At 38.0% G+C, this 17448-nt stretch overlaps 1 long non-coding RNA gene across 1 annotated transcript in view; it reads right to left on the bottom strand.

Annotated features, from left to right (window-relative positions):
• LOC137775235 (uncharacterized) overlaps nt 1–17448 on the bottom strand; it is an 85626-nt gene that overhangs the window by 67615 nt on the left and 563 nt on the right. Inside the window, exons 2-3 of the long non-coding RNA XR_011075989.1 lie at nt 15058–15174; nt 2750–2916 (exon numbers count right to left, since the gene is read on the bottom strand). This is a non-coding gene — a long non-coding RNA (uncharacterized lncRNA). The remainder of the gene's footprint in view (nt 1–2749; nt 2917–15057; nt 15175–17448) is intronic.

Below are 17448 nucleotides of genomic sequence, written 5' to 3'. Positions count from 1 at the left end.
GTGTTTTGGAGTATCTGTGAACTTAGTATGATTTTTAGACAGCCTCTCATCTAATGGAGGGGGGTTGTGTTCCTGTCTTGCTAGTTGTTTGGCATAGGGTGTCCAGCACTGGAGCTTGCTGGCCACAGGGTGGAGCTGGGTCTTAGCATTGAGGCAGAGATCTCTGGGAGAGCTCTCATTATTTGATATTATGTGGGGCTGGGAGGTCTCTGGTGGTCCAATGTCCTGAACTTGGCTGTCCTACCTCAGAGGCTCAGGCCTGACACCAGGCTGGAGCACCTAGACCCTCTCAGCCACACAGTAACAACAACTCTGTCAATATGTCTTCATCAACAAAATGAGCAATGCCAGTGTGGGACCCAGGACCACTCACTCAGTGGAAGAATCCCAGGTTCAGGCAGGGGACAGGCAGAGTGCAGGTAATATCTGGATATTGCTTGACATCATTCCTTCATTCATTCAGTCAGTATTTGTTGAGAACAAAGTGTTGGATGCTTTTCTAGGACGTTTACAGACTGTTCTCAATGGATTTACCTTCTTTGCTGAGCTTCAAAGTTTACAAGATCTTGGCAGCTGGGAAGTGAAAGGCAGAGGGAGGGAGTGCAGGGCAGGAGCAACTCCTGGCCCTGTGCCCACAGGGGTGGCTGCCTGAGGGACCCTCTTGCCCAATAGTTGCAACCACCGTCCACTCTTTAGCCTTTGTATATTTTCAGTTCAGAGCTCTGGACATACTGTTGCCATCTTCCCTGCCAATAGGATTTCATTTACACCCTAAATGTTTTCAACTGGAGAGAACACTGAACTATATCTTTGCTCAGTAGGTTGACTTCATTTGAGGCATTAAGAGGAATATCTTTTTATCCAAATAAGCACACCTGGAAGCTTTGTTCTTCATCTGAACAAGTCCTATGAAAATGACTTATTCTTGCTTTTTGGTTTATAAAACCTAATATTACTCTTCTATCTTAAAGTGAATGTATTTTGAAGCCAAAGCCATTGTAGTTAGTATGATGCAAGTTTATAGGCTTAGGGTGAAGTTTAGATGGAATGCTAACCTCTGTTATCTCACCGTGCCCAGGCCAGGACAAGTAAGCAATAAACCCATAAACTCATTTGTCTAACAGGAGCTGATTTTGAATTTAGTATTGAGAATAATCATAATGCTTTAGTCTTAAAGATTATATATTTCACATTTCCACCACATATACTGCTTTATGTGATTTTACAAAGGTTAATTGGAGGTTAACTGGATCAACAAATGAATATGTGAGTTCCTCCTAACTATAAAGCACAATACCCAGTATTATAAAGGACACATTATTCACTCTCATATTCCTGGGAAAAATTGCCAATACCTATAAAAGTTAAAATTACATATCGTTTGATCAGCAATTGCATTCCTAGGAATTCATACTACAGATACATTAGTACATATATCAAATAGCATGTGGAAGATGATTCATGCAGCAGGAGTTATACTAGCTAAAGATTAGTGCTATTGATCATCAGTAAGTATTGGTTAAACAAATTAAACAAAAGACAAGACATGGAAGCAACCTAAGTGTCCATCAATAGATGAATGGATAAAGAAAATGTGGTATATATACATAATAGGATATTATTCAGCCATAAGAAAAAGAATGAGGGACTTCCCTGGTGGTCCAGTGGTTAAGACTCCATGCTTCCACTGCAGGGAGCACAGGTTCAATCCCTGGTCAGGTAACTAAGATCCCACATGCCACACGGTGCGGCCAAATAAAAAAATAATAATAATAATAAAATAAAATAAATAAGTCATGGGAATGTAATGTTCAGCAAGTGACTATAGTTAATAATACTCTATTGTGGGGACTTCCCTGGTGGTCCAGTGGTAAAGAATCTGCCTTCCAATGCAGGGGATGCAGGTTCAATCCCTGGTCAGGGAACTAGATCCCACATTCCGCGGGGCAACTAAGCCTGAGCACCACAACTACTGAGCTCGTGCACCTCAACAAGAGAGCTCACGTGCCACTAACTGCAGAGCCCACGCACCCTGGAGCCCATGCACCACAACTAGAGAGAAGCCCACACACTGCAACAAAAAAGATCCCACATGCCTGAACGAAGATCCCACGTGCCACAGCTAAGACCCGGTGCAGCCAAAAAAACCCCAAAATAAATAAATAAATTTTGAAAAAGAAAAAAGAAAAACTATCACAAACAATTTTTTTAATTAAAAAAAACACTGTATTGCATATTTGAAATTTGCTAAGTAAGTAGATCTTGAGTTCTCATCACAAGAAAAAAACTTTGTAACTATGGTGATGGATGCTAACTAAACTTATTGTGGTAATCATTTCACAATATATACAAATATCAAAACATTTTGTGTACACCTGAAACTAATATAAAGTTATATGTCAATTATATTTCAACTAAAACAGAAAATAAATAAATTAAGTTACAGCTTTTCATGAGATTATAAAAAAGAATGAGGGTGCTCTTCCTGTACTGACTAGTAACTTTGCCACGATATAATGTTAAATAAGAAAGAAAGATGCAGAACAGTCTGTATAGCATGTCATTATTAGTGTTATATATGATATATTTGAAAAGATATGAAAGAAACTGATAGCAATGGTTGTCTTCTGGAAGAAAACTGGACCTATCTAAATGCCTCAAATTTGATCCATAGGCTTTTGATGTTGATCCTAGGATATGATGGCCAAATGGCTGAGGTCATAAGTCTCATTATGTATTAAAGAGTTACCTTTCTCGTTCTCAGAGTTCCTGGTACGTGCCTCTTCCCTTGGGTGGATTCTTGGCTTTTCTCTCAGCATGGTCCCCAAACACCAGTCTTCACTTCCACCCCAAGCAAAGAAACCAAGACTGACTCCTGCCTCCAGGCCAGAGGAAACGTCTGCTTCTCTGAACTTGCTGAAGGAAGAAAAAGAATGGCAAGAAGCAATTGAACGTATTGATGAAGTACAAAATGAAACAGACAGACTTAACGAACAAGTCAGCAAGGATATTTTGAAAGTAGAACAGTAATATAACACACTCTACCAACCATTTTTTCAGAAGAGGTCAAAATTGATCGGCAAAATCCCAAATTTGGGGGTAATGACATTTGTTAACCATCCACAAGTGTCTGCACTGCTTGGGAAGGAGGATGAAGTTTAAAATGACACTTTTAAAATAAAATTCTCTCCTAGTGAAAAAATTAAAAATAATAGTTATGTTTCTAGTGAAAAGTAATAGATGTCTTATTTCTATTCATGTCTTTTTAATATTTTTTACATGTGGGAAATCCCAATTTACTTTCCAGTGTTCTAGCCAATTGGCAATTTATCCAGTCTTTGAATGGCTTCCAGGTCCTTTCCATCTTGTGCTGAATCCCGGTGGTGTCTAAAAGAAATCATTCCCTTCTTGCTTGCATGTGCATCCTGTCAATTTTTCTGGGAACAATATTTTGTAAAATCAATGTAAGTGCAGGAATTCCCTGGCTGTCCAGTGGTTAGGACTCCATGCTTTCACTGCCAAGGGCCCGGGTTCAATCCCTGGTTGGGGAACTAAGATCCTGCAAGTGATAGGGCATGGCCAAAAAAAAATCAATGTAAATGCATGTCTTTAAATGTTAAAATGTGATGCAAAATAGACTGCCTGAGAGAAAATAAGACTGCAAATAAGAAGACATACAGATGGCCAACAAACACATGAAAGGATGCTCAACATCATTAATCATTAGAGAAATGAAAATCAAAACTACAATGAGGTATCACCTCACACCAGTCAGAACGGCCATCATCAAAAAATCTACAAACAATAAATTCTGGAGAGGGTGTGGAGAAAAGGGAACCCTCTTGCACTGTTGGTGGGAATGTAAATTGATACAGCCACTATGGAGAACAGTATGGAGGTTCCTTAAAAAACTAAAAATAGAATTACCATATGACCCAGCAATCCACTACTGGGTATATACCCTGAGAAAACCATAATTCAAAAAGAGTCATATACCACAATGTTCATTGCAGCTCTATTCACAATAGCCAGGACATGGAAGCAACCTAAGTGTCCATCGACAGAAGAATGGATAAAGATGTGGCACATATATACAATGGAATATTACTCAGCCATAAAGGGAAATGAAATTGAGTTATTTGTAGTGAGGTGGATGGACCTAGAGTCTGTCATACAGAGTGAAGTAAGTCAGAAAGAGAAAAACAAATAACGTATGCTAACACATATATATGGAATCTAAAAAAAAGGTTATGAAGAACCTAGGAGCAGGACAGGAATAAAGACGCAGGTGTAAAGAATGGACTTGAGGACACGGGGAGGGGGAAGGGTAAGCTGGGACGAAGTAAAAGAGTGGCATGGACTTATATATACTACCAAATGTAAAATAGATAGCTAGTGGGAAGCAGCCGCATAGCACAGGGAGATCAGCTCGGTGCTTTGTGACCACCTAGAGGGGTGGGATAGGGAGGGTGGGAGGGAAATGCAAGAGGGAGGAGATATGGGGTTATATGTATATGTATAGCTGATTCACTTTGTTATAAAGCAGAAACTAACATACCATTGTAAAGCAATTATACTCCAATAAAGATGTTTAAAAAAAAAGTAGACTGCTAATAAGAGTGAGCAAAAGAAAAGAAGTCAAAAAAGAATGAGAAAAATCAAGGATTAAGTTAGTTAAGGCTTGAAGTAAGAAGGATTACATGTATGCCTTAAGAAACTAAAAAGCCATTAAAAACTACCATGTGTGGTAAATTTAAAATTGTTTTTTATACTAAGAAACTTAGTGTCATCCTGGTGGTGATTTGGGATCCAAGACCGGCAGGGAAACGATCAAAGGGACAAGAACTATAATCTTGACACTTTAGACCCAAAGGAAGAGCCATCTTCAGTGCCTGAGGAACCACAAAAGAAATTTGGTAGAAAAACAGAGATTATGTTCTAATAATTCCTCTCACATTTTATGAGTCAATCAAAAATATTTATAGAGGCACTTCTACTTCCACCAAGATGGAGTAACTGGTAGCAGACTTGTCTTTCCACTGTAAATAACTAGAAAACTAAACAAAAATATGTGAAACAACTGGCTTTAGACCTGAGGCAACAGACATTCCAGGACTTTGATCACTGGGAGAAGAGAGTAAAATGAAGTGAGCCCTATGATCACCTCAGCTTTCTGCCTGGAGACATTTTCCAGTCCACAGCATAGTGACGGGGGTCCAACCAGAGAACAGCAGTTGTCACCAGGTAAAGAGAGAAAATTATTCAGGAAAGTTGAGAAAATATCATCATCAGTTGAGCAGTGAGAAAATGGAAATGTATAAAAGTTTGTGAATCACTTTGCTTTTATTTAACAAATTATAGCATAAATTACAAATGCATATATACCTAGATGTATTGCAATAACAATGTCATTTTTGCTCATGTGAATTCTAACATGCTTTCTGGAATGAGAGGTAAAAGCAAAGGTCATGTGGTTTTCATGCATGTGAATGTCACCCATTATGTATGTTGTGGGAAATTGTTCTAAAAATTATTTTAACAACTACAAAATATATCATCTTACAGCTATATAGTAACAGTGATGTCTAAGAACAGGGCTTTGATTAGGTCATGAGGGCCTGTCCTCTGCTTTGAGAGTCCAAAGAAAGTGTGTGAAAGTCAGACACACATTAGTAATATCAACAACAATAACAATAGGAATAACACAACTGTCATTTATCAACTTTTATTATGTACAAAGCATTTATACAAGGTGGCATTTAATCTCCATGACAACCCTGTGAGGTATATTAGCATCACTATTAATATTTTACAGTAAGGAAACTGAGACTCCTACAGGTTAAGTGACTTGCCTATGATCATTGTAGAAGATCTGATCCCAAATCTGATTCCAGAGATTATACTTAGCCATTACACAGACTGCCTATCAAATCACGATAGGATGGCTGCTTAGGGAGCATGAAACTAGAACCAGGAGAGTGAAGTGAGTCAAATGAGAATTGAGATGTCAGTCAAGATTCAGTGCAGGAAACAAACAACTCCAGGTATTTAAGACAAGGGATTTAATAAGGAATCATGACTGTTGGAAGGAACAAAGGAGTAGGAGTTAAGGGGCTGCCACTGGAGCTTCTGTGGTTCAGTAATAGGGGGATCAGAAAGCTGGAACCAGCAAACCATAGCTGCTTCTACTACTTCCATAACTGCCTCTCAGCACTAGACACCAGAACACTGAGTCTGGTCCCTACAGTCACCCTTTTCACCTCTTGACACATTTCCATGGCTTGTTTGCCAGCAGAAAGAGCATCAGAAAGATGGCTTCAAAGACTAGACAATGGGGAAAGGGTAATCTCTTTAATAAATGGTATTGGGAAAACTGGACAGCCGCATGCACAAGAACTAAACTGGACCACTATCTTACACCATACACAGAAATCAACTTAAAATGGATTAAAGACTTTTTATAAATTAAAGCTCTATAAGGACAAGAGTCATCTGTCTTCCCCTCTGTTAAATTCTCATGAATCTAATACAGGTCTAAGACATATCTCTTGAGTGAAAAACTACTTAAAAATCTTATATGTTCTTTGTTGTCAGAAGGATCTGGATTCAAGTACTGATGTCTCTTCATCTGTGAACTAAATACAAATAATGAAATTTCTCTCAAGAGTTTTTGGTGAGAATTAAAAAATGCATGTAAAGCACTTACCACAAGGCCTATCACATAGCATTCAAAGCTTATTGTTATTATTGGTATATCATTATTATTACTCCTGCCCCTTTTATCTAACTCTACATTATGGATCAACTTGCCAGTCATCACCATGGATATATTCCAAGTCAGAAGGCTACATCTCCCTCTCTTCCCTGGACAGTGGCTGAGTGAGCATTACCAAGGTTCTCCTTGTGGACCTTTTACTCTGTGCTTGCAAGGCTGCCCAATCCCTCATCTGAGTAGTATTGCAGACTTATTTATATAGAGATATGCTTTAAATCTTCTATATCTTCAGTTTTATAAGATCAACTCCTGCTGCCTTATAAGTCAGTCAGTCACTTCAAACACCAAAACATTTTATATGAGGAAAATATGGCTTTAAACTACAGTTCTTTAATAACTGGTGAGCCTGAGCATTTTCTAAAATTTTTTTATTGGCCACAGGGCTTTGTGTGTATGTGTGTTGTGATTTCCTTATTCATTTACCTATTAGAGTATTAGCCTTCTTCTCATTAATTACTAAGCACTCTTTACATATCTGACATATGTTTAATAAGTTAGATGTTTCTTGTATGCATTATATTTTTATTTTTATCATTGTATTTTTTTACAAACATAAATTCTTAATCTCTTCATGTATGTTCCTACCATTATTTTTAATCTTAGAGAATTCTTTCCCACCTTAATATGATATATGTATACTTGTTTTTTGTCTGCACCACACATGGCGTGCAGGATCTTAGTTCCCCGACAAAGGATCGAACCCCATGCCTCCTGCAGAGGAAGCGCAGAGTCTTAACCACTGGACCTCCAGGGAAGTCCCGAAATAGGTATACTTTTGTTTCTGATTTTACTTAATATTTTATAACCATAATTTTAGTGGCTACAAAACCAGTAGGGTTTATGCTGTAATATAATTAATCAGTCCTCTACCTTTAGATATTTCATTTTCTCCCAACAGTTCACTATTAAAATAATAAACCTGATTCAATCCTTGTGCCCATCCTCCTGTATTCCATATGATCAAGACCAAAATATATAAACATTTCATTATTCTTTAATATTTATTTATTTATTTTATTTATTTTATTTATTTATTTGGCCACGCTGGATCTTAGTTGTGGCACGCGAGATCTTCACGGCCATGTGCGGGATCTTCTTTGCGGCATGTGGGACCTTTTTTTAGTTGTGGCATGCAAACTCTTAGTTGCGGCCTGTGGGATCTAGTTCCCTGACCAGGGATTGAACCCTGGCCCCCAGTTGGGAGCGCAGAGTCTTAGTCACTGGACCACCAGGGAAGTCCCTCATTATTCTTTATACATGTTGCCATTTCAGTATTGTAGGACTCACCTCAATGTTCCAGTTCTGTATGCCCATTCACCCTACCATTTTGACTATTAAAAACTCATATTAACATGGAGAATAAATTCATATCCAAGAATCCTCCAAAAAATATATTAAAAACTCCTAACTAATAAAAAAAATTTGGATTAACTGGTTTTCCAGGGTAGAAACTTTAGATAGAAATACCATATAATTTATTGTCAAAACAGCACACTTTTGAGAGTAAAAGGGCCATATTAAGAATTATTCTGAGGTGGCCAAGATGGCAAAGTAGGAAGACCTCCTCCCATGGGCACACCAAAATTACAACTATTTACAGAGCAAGTATCAATGAGAACAACCTAAAGACAAGCAGGAACAAATTTCCACAACTAAACACATAAAGAAGGAACCACAACAAGACAGGTAGGAAGGGCAGAGACATGGTATAGTTAAGACCCACACCCCCAGGGTAAGTGAACTTACAAAGGAGAGGATAATCACAAGTGCATACGTTCTCCCTAAGGTGCGAGGGGTCCAGACTCCATATCAGGCTCCCCAGCCTGGGGGTTTTGCACCAGGAGGATGAGCTCCCTGGGAAAGCTGGCTTTGAAGGCCAGAGGGTGGTGGGGGGGGGGGGGCTACATAGAGGAGAGCTGGAGGGCTATAGAAAACAGAGACTCCATTCTTTTTTTTTTTTAATTTTTATTGGAGTATAGTTGATTTACAATGTTGTGTTAGTTTCAGGTGTACAGCAAAGTGAATCAGTTGCACATACACATATATCCACTCTCTCTCTTTTTCCTTTTTTTTTAGATTCTTTTCCCACATAGGCCATTACAGAGTACTGAGTAGAGTTCCCTGTGCTATCAGAGACTCCACTCTTAAAGGGCACATGCAAAATCTCACATGAAATTCTCACACACTCAAGACCCAGCACAGAGGGAATAATTTGAAAAAAGATTAGATGATAGTTGATTAGATGATACAGAGGAACAGATCAGCAAACTGGAAGACAGAGTTGTGGAACTCATCCAAGCTGATGAGAAAAAATTAAAAAAAAAATTTTTTTAAATAAGGACAGTTTAAGAGACCTCTGGGACAACACCAAGCACACTAATATTCACATTGTAAGGGTCCCAGAAGGAGAAGAGAAAAAGGGGCAGATAACTTACTTTAAGAAATATTAGCTGAAAACTTACTTAACCTGGGAAAGGAAACAGACATCCAGGTCCAGGAAGTACAGAAAGACTCATTTACAAAACAATCCCAGTTATAATTGCATTGAAAAGAATAAAATACTTAGGAATAAATCATATAAGACATTGAGAAAAGAAATTGAAGATGACACAAAGAAATGGAAAGATAGACTGTGCTCATGGATTTGGAATAATTAATATAGTTAAAATGACCCTACTACTCAAGGCAATCTACAGATTCAATGACATTCTTATCAAAATACCAATGACATTTTTCACAGAACTAGAACAAATAATCCTGAAATTTGTATGGAAACACAAAAGACCCCCAATAGTCAAAACAATATAGAGAAAGAAGAACAAAGCTGGAGGTATCATGCTCCTTGACTTCAAACTATTCTACAAAGCTACAGTAATCAAAACAGTATGATACTGGCACAAAAACAGACACATAGATCAATGGAAAAGAATAGAGAGCCCAGAAATGAACCCACACTTAGACTGGCAATTAACCTACATCAAAGGAGGCAAGAAAATACAATGCAGAAAAGACAGCTTCTTCAATAAATGGGGTTGGGAAAACTGGACAGCTACATGCAAAAGAATCAAATTGACTACTCTCTCCCACCATGCAGAAAAACACACTTAAAGTGGATTAAAGACTTAATGTAAAACCTGAAACCATAAAACTCCTGGAAGAAAACATAGGCTGTAAGCTCCCTGACATTGATCTTGGTGATGATTTTTTGGAAATGTCTCCTCAGGCAAGGGAAACAAAAGCACAAATAAACAAATGGGACTAAATCAAGCTAAAAAGCTTTTGCACAGTAAAGGAAACTACCAACAGAATAAAAAGGCTGCCTACTAAATGGGAGAAGATATTTGCAAACCATATATCTGATAAGAGGTTAATATCCAAAATTATACAACTCAACATTAAAAAAAAACTTGATTAAAAAATGGGAAAAGGACATGAAGAGACATTTTTTCAAAGAAAACATACAGATGGCCAGTAAACACATGAAAAGATGCTCAACATCACTAATCATCAGGGAAATGCAAAACAAAACCACAGTGAGATATCACCTCACATCTGTCAGAATGGCTATTATCCAAAAGACAAGAAATAACAAGTGTTGGTGAGGATGTGGAGAAAAAGTAACACTTGTACACTGTTGGTGGGAAAGTAAGTTGGTGCAACCACTACGGAAAACAGCATGGAAGTTCCTGAAAAAATTAAAAATTGTACTATCATCTGATCCAAGAATTCCACTCCTGGGTATTTTTCCAAATAAAAGGAAAACAGTAATTCAAAAAGATATACCCACCCCTATGTTCATTGCAGCACTATTTACAATAGTCAACATTTGGAAGCAACCTAAGTACACACTGATAGATGAATGGATAAAGAAACTGTGGAATGTGTGTGTGTGTGTGTGTGTGTGTGTGTATGATGGAATCTTAAAAAAGAACAAAATCTTGCCATTTGCAACAACACGGATGGACCTAGAAGGTATTATGCTAAGTGAAATAAATCAGACAAAGACAAATACCATATGATTTCACTTTTATGTGGAATCTAAAAAACAAAGGAACAAATATAACAAACAGAAACAGACTCACATACAGAAAACAAACAAGTAGTTGGCAGAGGAGAGGGGAGTGGGGGATGAGTGAAATAGGTGAGGGAAATTAAGAGGTGCAAAATTCCAGTTACAAAATAAATGAGTCACAGGGATGAAATGTACAGTGTGAGGAATATAGTCAATAATGTTGTAATAACTTTGTATGGTAACTAGACTTATTGTGGTGATAATTTTGAAATGTATAGACATATCAAATCACTATGTTGTGCACCAGGAACTAACACAGTGTTGTAGGTCAATTGTACTTCAATAAGAAAGAGAGAGAAAGAGAAAGAATTAGGCTGAGACAAGAGGCCTCTAAACCAGGGCTTATGGTCACCTACTTACAGGATGCATTCTCAAGTGTGCAGTATAAAATGATATTAGGAGTTCATAGGGAAGGTGTCTCAATTAGTGTATGTATTTGGTCACAATCTGACACCAACAAAAGTGTCCCTGATTCCCGCTACCTTAAATCTTCCTTAAACTCCATGCTTGGAGAAAAGTTTCATAAAATGCATAATGAAGAGGGGCATGGGCACCTAAGATTTCCTCTGGTTTCAGAAAAAATAGCTCTGAGCATATAGAGGAGTCATTCTCATTTGTCTTCTCTGTTAGTGAGACCCTTCCAGTTTGGTTTCTCACCCATGGACAGCTCTGAATGAGATCACTATGGACTAAAACTAAACATTTCTGCAAATATGATCCATGTTTCATTGGTGAATTGCCACTTTCTAAATCTTCATTTTTCAAATGTTATCATAAAAGAATTTGACTCTAATTACAGCCATGTAGACATTGACTTAAACTTGCTTCTACTACGTAAGTAAATCAATAGGGGAGGAGATAGATGAACACACTTTTGACGTCCTCTCTAGCATGGCAGCTTAAATAATGAAGATAAAGTTAAGAAACAATAAACGAGAACTTTGACTAATCTAATAGCAAACAGGCATCTTAGAATTTTAGAGCTGGATGGGATTTTAGAGATAACCTACTCTAGCCCTTTTATCTGTAAAATGAGGACACTAAGGCCTATAGTGTTAAGTGGCTTATCTAAGGAGTACAGCTAGTGGAGGCTGAGCTGAGACAACTACCCAGTTCTATGACTCCTAGTCCTTTGTACCACAAATCAGAACCACGCTTTCTTGTTGTTCTGAGGATAAAGGAAGTGATGTTTGACTTTTCTGTTTGAGACAAGTAAATGTAAGGTATTTGTTCTCATTATAGAATAGTTAGAAGATGTTTCCAGACTTGCTTCTCATTCGATAATTGGCCATAGTGCTTACACAGAAGCACATGAAGCCTATACGGAAGACACTAAAAAGAAAAATACAAAAATAGATTGAATCAAAATGGAAATGCTCTACAAAACATAGACTGATTGCTTATTGTATTACTTCTTCTCTCATGGAGACATAAATTCAGTTGGCCATGATGGAAAGACAATGATGAGTTGATTGCCTCATTTGTACACTATGTCAAAGAGACCAGAAAATTACTAAGGTAAATTGAGAAATAGGAAAATTCCAAAATTATCTTGCCTGAAGACATTTTCTTTTTGCACTAAGCTTTTCAAAATACAATCAAAACTGGTGTCTCCAACATTCTGTTTCTAGGAGACAAGCTCACTTTGCCCATCACATTGTCAAACAAATAAGTAGCTCCCGTGGCTTGCCAATAACCCCTGAAGCATGATCCTGTGAAACAAAATGTTGGTGTGGACTGCACCAGCTATCACCAAACTCAGAGCAGAAAAGAAGATGTTGGGGAAAGAGTTATTTTAGGAAAAAAATTCAATGCTGCAATTGTGAAGGAAGACATAACTGCAGATCGAAAGGGGAAGAACAGTTTGAATTCTTGGGCCCAGGATCCCTTTAACTCTACATCACTCTTCCACAAGGGGTGTCCTTCTTTGGTCATATTCTCCACAATGCTTCTCTCCCATAGCCCCATCCTAACTTGCATGTTCCTGGAACAATAACCTTGGAGTCATTCCCTCTCTCTGCTCCAAGGCCTAGGGGTGGAAAAGGACCCTGGGTCAGAAAAAGGAAGTTGATGAAGAATAGGACCACTCAGCGAAACATAACTTCATAAGCAATTTCATCTCCACTAGGGCTGGGATTTTTCTTTGGTTCATGAATGTGTCTGAGTCATTAGAACAGTGCCTGATTCATTGAATACTTTTAATAAAAATTTGTCAAGTGAATGAACAAACTTCTGAGTCCTTAACAACTAGAATGGTGGAAAATTGCTTCTCCATCATCATTGGGCTCCTTTCTTTCCCCTTCCAGGTTTCCATCAAAATTTGATCATCCTTCATGAGTCCCTGGAAATAATAATCTCCAACCTATTCTGATCACTCTAGCCATCTTTGTTGGTCAAGCCCACGGCAGTTCTCTGAGGCCTCCAGTTAGTGCTGAGGCACTACCCTGTCTCAAATGGAGCAGAGGCATCTTTGGTGAGGCCAGGAACTCCAGGCCTGAGGTACATCAGGACCATCTCCTTGAGGCCAGGCATAGCTCCTCTTGCAAACAGGGCCATAGCTCCTCTTGCAAACAGGGCCAACAACCCAGGCTCTCCCGCCCAGGATGAGGGCCCTCCTTAACAAGGAGAATCCTGTCACTTTCTCCAAGCTTATTTCCTCAAACTTTAGCCTGTCTCTAGGTTTTTGACTTTTGGAAATAAAAGCCACAAAAATTCCAGACTTATTCTGCATTCCTCCCTGACTTCCCCCAGGCACTGACACACGGAACTTTCTGTCAGCTTAAATGGATAGAATAGAAAGGGGAAAATGAAGGATTAAAAAATAAATAAATAAATAAATATCTCAAAATATTATCCAGCCACATCGGTATGGGATCAGGTACATATACTTAAAGCAACTGTGAACACTATAGGTTATTCCACTGACTACGAAAGTAGCATAACAAAGAATGAACACCTGTTTGTGTCCTTTAAACTCCAGTACAGAAAGAAAATTCACATTTAGTAACAGGTTTTGGGGGGGTTTTTTTGGTCTAATATGCTCCTGCAACCAACAGCTTCAAAGAACTAATCTCTTCTGAAAAATGTTTGGATGTTAAGATGACCACCAACTCAAAATGCATCAGAGCCACTTCAATAAAAGGATGTACACTAGGTTTTAAGGCACTTGATCTGCATAAATTTATACTTTTAATCAAATTTAATGGACTTTCTTGTGAGGAGGGTGAGCATTATTGATTTCACATTTTAATATATTTTAGAGACATGAAAACTTGGATAGTGAAAACATCCCACCTAATGCAAAGGAAATTTCCTAGAAGGAATTTGTTTGGAATGAAATAGGAAGGGTTGGCTTGCAGGTAAGGGTGGACAGGGTGGGAGGATTCTTTAGGATTTATGGTGTTTCAAGAATATTGGCAACAGTGAAGCCATGAGAGAAGATGAAATTATGAGGCAGACTGTCTTATTAATTACTATACAAAGGCTCAAAACCAGTCTTTAGAAATTATTTTTTTCTTTTCTCAAGTAGTAGGAAATAGAAATATTGTGGAAATACTTTATCTGGAAGGAAGGCCGTCACTAAATACCTTACAATTTCTATTCCTTATTCCTAGCCACTTCTTTCTGCATCCTATGTCACCACTTATGTTCCAGAACAAACCTATACTTGCAGTCTCCAGGAGAAAAAAGGAAACACAAGTGAGTACAATATTTTATAGTAATTGTAATGATCAGAATTCCTCATCCTCCTTTCTGCTGTCATTTTGCTATGACCTTTAGATAAGCTCATATTTCAGCCCCAGGCAGATCTCTGCTATAGTCTGAATATGTACCGTGTTACAGATAAACACTTTGGAATTAAGTAGGAGTGCCTAACTTTAAACTGTAGGGCATAACTTGAGAGAGGCCAGTTAAAATACTATTAATCTTTACTCTTTTTATGCTTTTTAAATGCTATTATATTTATAATTGTTTACGTTTTGAAAATCAAACCATATAAAACATAGATCCCTTCAAAATGAATATTCATATGGCATCTTGTTTCAGGAAAGAGTAATTATGAAATACATGTCCCCCTAATTCAATGTTAGCTAACCTCAAGTTATCACAGTTGAGATAAACCATATTTTCTAAAATACTTTTTAACATTGTTCATTCACTTTTGAAGCCAAAAAAAACAGCAAGAATCAACTTGTGCCCCTTTACTTACCCCAGGCTCAAATCAAGTTCCAGCATCATAAAATTTCAGCCATGTATATAATTCCAAAGACTTAAAAGTCCCACCTTCTTCAATTGCTTCCATTTTTTAGACAAAGCTGCACTCTTCCTATTACACCAAGACAAATTATAAAAAGGAAATAACTCGCTGTTATTGAGCCACTGTCAAGTCTCACATAGCACCTGTTCTGATACTACCTTCTGTACCAGAGTTCACTACCGGTTCATGAAATACAACTAAATTTAAGAAGACACCAAGCAGAACTCAAATCTATAAAGACCTTATAATAAATTCTAATGTCAGATAAAATTTTTCTGTTTTTCATTGTACACAAAAGTTCTTCTCCATTAAGCACAGGCAATCAAGTAAGGATGAAACAGGTATAGTTGTATAAGAAGTATGATCTCCTGAAGTGACTAAGTAACTAAACCACAATATGAAGTCATAGTTTCTGTTATAAAATTACTAACATACCTGTAAAAGTCACAGATAGTTACTTGTCATATTAACCAGAAACCTCAAGAATGAAAGACACTCCTTTGAAAATGTTCAAATCTTCCTGTGTGTTAGGTACTAAATAGGAAGCACCATCTGCGTGTGCTCAGGAGAATTTCCTGCTACACGTACTGAAATATGTCCCTGATCAAAGTGGTGTGAAACAAGACTGCAGCTAAACTGGTTATGATGGCAAATTTTAAGATATTTTGAATAGCAACATGACAGTTAGAACATGCCCTGCTTATTTCCTTCAGGACCAGAAGGAACTGTAAATATTTTTTAATCTAGTATCTTTTAAACTGAGGCAGGAAGATAATGATAGACATTCAACGAATTACATTCAATGTAGTTTAAAATATCACTTTAATTGACAGAATGAAAATATAAATACAAAACCTTGTTGCAAGAGGGTGTCTTTCACAAATAAAGTTTTTTTAAAGAAATGTTTCTTCCTTCAAATGTTCATTTTCTGGAGGAAAATACTGCTGTGTCTTCATTTTCATGATCAAGATTCAGTTTGGCTCTTGCTGATATTAAATTAAATCATTCAGTTTTTGTGCTTTGGGGAAAAAAATTATGGGATTTGGGATACAAATACATAGCCTGATGAATAAGTATCTAAAATTCCTACTGAAGTTACTGTTTGGCAATGAGAAACTCACTTCATTGATAATCACATATACAAAGAAACTAATTTTTTAAAATAATATTTCATTCTGTTAAGTCACTTTATAATGTTAAGAAATGGAAAAGATCCTTTAGGGAACGGTTTGGAGCATGGCCCAGATGCCTGATTCAGGACTAAGGCACTTAATCTCCCAGCCGCTGAGAGTACTGGTTGCTGATGACTCACAGCGGGGCATTCCACATTTAAGGACAGGTCAGTAACAGGGTACAAAGGCATGCCCCCTTGCCTCTAATCAGGATGACTCTGAAAGGAAATCCCAGCTCCAGAACCCCCTAATGGGGTTGCCTGAAGCCTCTAATGCAAAAGTGTTCATAGAGCAACTCCTCCCTCTGCCCAACCCTGCTTCCATCACTTCAGTACAGATGTCGTTTCCAAGGGCACACCCCAATAATTCTGCACACAAATCTCCCACTCGAGTCTCTTTCCCAGGAAACTCTATCTAAGACAGCTGGCATTGCAAGTGATCCCAGAAATGAGACTTTAAAATGGAGTTTTGGAGTTGGATCCCTGCCAGCCAGCTGCCAGACAGACCCCCATCCCTAGTGCTTGGAGGACTGTTAGCACCTGGCTATTGCTGTGCCAATGTGATTACTAATTTGAATCCACTTATGCCAAAGCTGTGTCCCACCTGGTTACCTGTAACTGAAATTAATAAAACGGGGCTTTCTGCATTTATTGACTTTTATCTCGTTATAGCTTGGACAAGACTGCCACCTCCTGGAGAGGCTAATGAATACTGGGGGCTGAGGTGTTCTCAGCCATTTGAAAATCAGTATTACGAAATTGCGTCTCGACGCCAACCCCGTATCTCTCCATGAGGTTAAACCAATCCTGACCCCTCACAACTTCTGTAAACAAATTTTTGCATAGGACCGAGATTTCAAACAACTTGCGCAACACAACTTATTTTTACGTGAAATTTTAAACAAAAGCTAATATTTTAGAACGCTCAATATGTGCCAGGTGCCTTAATTCTTAGATTCTCACAACAGCCATCTGAGATAGGAACTATTATCATAAACACAGCCAAGTTACGGATGAGGAAATTAAGTTTTAGGGTACTTAAGGTGACCAGACTTTAAGCGGAAACTGCACCCAGGTAGTCAGAACTGCAAGGCTGCGGAGCTCCGTAACCAACCTCCCCGCCCTACCTGGGCATGCGCAGAAAAAAACACAAGTAAATTCTGTAGGAATTG

Source organism: Eschrichtius robustus, chromosome 13 (genome assembly GCF_028021215.1).
Source record: "Eschrichtius robustus isolate mEscRob2 chromosome 13, mEscRob2.pri, whole genome shotgun sequence".
Taxonomy (NCBI): Eukaryota; Metazoa; Chordata; class Mammalia; order Artiodactyla; family Eschrichtiidae; genus Eschrichtius; species Eschrichtius robustus.
This window is presented reverse-complemented; position numbering and strand designations above follow the sequence as displayed.